Source organism: Colias croceus, chromosome 16 (assembly GCF_905220415.1).
Source record: "Colias croceus chromosome 16, ilColCroc2.1".
Lineage (NCBI taxonomy): Eukaryota > Metazoa > Arthropoda > Insecta > Lepidoptera > Pieridae > Colias > Colias croceus.
In genome coordinates this window covers 39,139-40,927 of record NC_059552.1, presented here as the reverse complement: position 1 = coordinate 40,927, position 1,789 = coordinate 39,139, and the positions used below count along the sequence as shown (strand labels likewise).

Sequence of the window (1,789 nt, the reverse complement as noted above, 5' to 3'; positions counted from 1 at the left end):
AGAAATTGTTTATTATGTTTAGGATGGTTTATCAGTAAAATGAAATCTTAAAATAACTTCTATCGGTCATTATTATTATAAATATGTAATCGTAATTGAAAAAAGTTAAGCAAATGTGCAGTTCTAACAAAACGAAATATCATGTTATTCTATGTCGTCGTTACTAGGTTATGTTGTTGAATTTAGTTGAACTGTCAAATGTTGCCTAATAAAATGGCTCTACATAGGTATTTTTATCTAATTAATACTTTCTCTGTGGACTGTGAATAATGTGATTAGAATTTTGAAATTAGATCTAAGATCAGATGATGATTCCGAATTTCGCCAAAGGTCGAAAGTAGAAAGTTTACTTTCTCTGTGATTAGAATTATGAAATTAGATCTAAGATCAGATGTGAGATGATTCCGAATTTCGCAGTAGAAAAGTCCAAGACTAAAATATTATCTCTATGACTAATCTATAATATAAAAATGAATCGCAAAATGTGTTGGTAGACTGCTAGTACCTAATATTTATCTACATAATAATAAAAGACCTAGGTAGGTATATCCTCAGTTCCCTGGAAAGTGGAAATCCTTGTCATATCCCTATTTGTTTTGAGTTGAAAATGAGTTGTGATATGACCATGTTGTGACATGGTTTGGACATGGCTGATGAATAATTAATAGTTTTTAGTTTTCTTTCTTCAAAAGAAATTTATTGGATAAATTACAATTTTGAGTTTAGTCTTGTTTTTATTATCATGATTGACATGTCATAAGTAATTTTTTGTTTCAGTTCATAATTATTTACACGTCTTGACTTAAAATATTTATCTTATAAATATGGCGCTTAAACAACACATGAGAGTTATTTCTACAGAGTTAATTAATTTTAAAGAAAAACACAAGGTAATAGAAGGAAGAAAAATTAATGATTGGATTAAAGTGGGGGAAAAAGTATTTGCATCTTTTTATAATCTTGGAGTACAGCAGAGATGGAACTTCTTTGATATTCAATATGAAGAGGAGACGGCTGCTATTATTTCATTGGTGACTCAAAACAAAGATTGGCTGGAAAGCTTTATAAGCATGTATCCCAATCTGCGAATGAACCTAGACTTGGTCTGCTCAGCTGCAGACATCTGCACAACTCGCTCAGGGATAGAGGTATTGCTGCGAGGTTTTGTTAACATTGACCCCCAATTCAACAATATCTTAGCTGACTTAGAAAGTATGTCAGAGGTGGATGAATTTGACAGAGTTTTGAAAATATGGATTGATACTGGTCATCGTCCTGACAATTTTTATGTTGATTCTACCATACCACATACCCACTGGTGGTGGTTCTGATAAAAATTATAAGGCATTTCAATGCTGTGATAGTTATTAGTAACTTTGTGTATCTCATATTGCAATTGCCAATTGTTTTACAACATGTATACAGTATGTTCAATGATTGAGATTTATTTTGATTAGAAATTTTTAATCCTACTATAGTTTTATTTTATACTAGCATAGCGGTCGGCCCCACTTCGCCAGTGGTACATATTTACTTTTTCTCTTCATTAAAACCATCCTCATACTTCTAGGAATAGTATAAAAAAATAATTAACAAAATTGGTTCAGCCTTTCACATGTGATGCCGTGACCAAGGAAAATAGGCTTTCATTTAGTAAAAGTAATAAAATCTATATTGAAACATAATAAAAGGTTACATCTATTTTTTGGCAAGTTATTGTCACTTAGATATCGGTTTTTTTTTTCTGAAAAGTTACGTTTTTTTAATTACCTGCTACCTATCATTTTAA

At 30.8% G+C, this 1,789-nt stretch overlaps 1 long non-coding RNA gene across 1 annotated transcript; it reads left to right on the top strand.

Moving 5' to 3' along the window:
• The first annotated feature begins 209 nt into the window (after positions 1–209).
• LOC123698658 lies at positions 210–1,472 on the top strand. The gene is made up of 2 exons (XR_006752439.1): positions 210–539; positions 778–1,472. It is a non-coding gene; the product is annotated as an uncharacterized LOC123698658 (long non-coding RNA).
• The last annotated feature ends 317 nt before the right edge of the window (positions 1,473–1,789 follow it).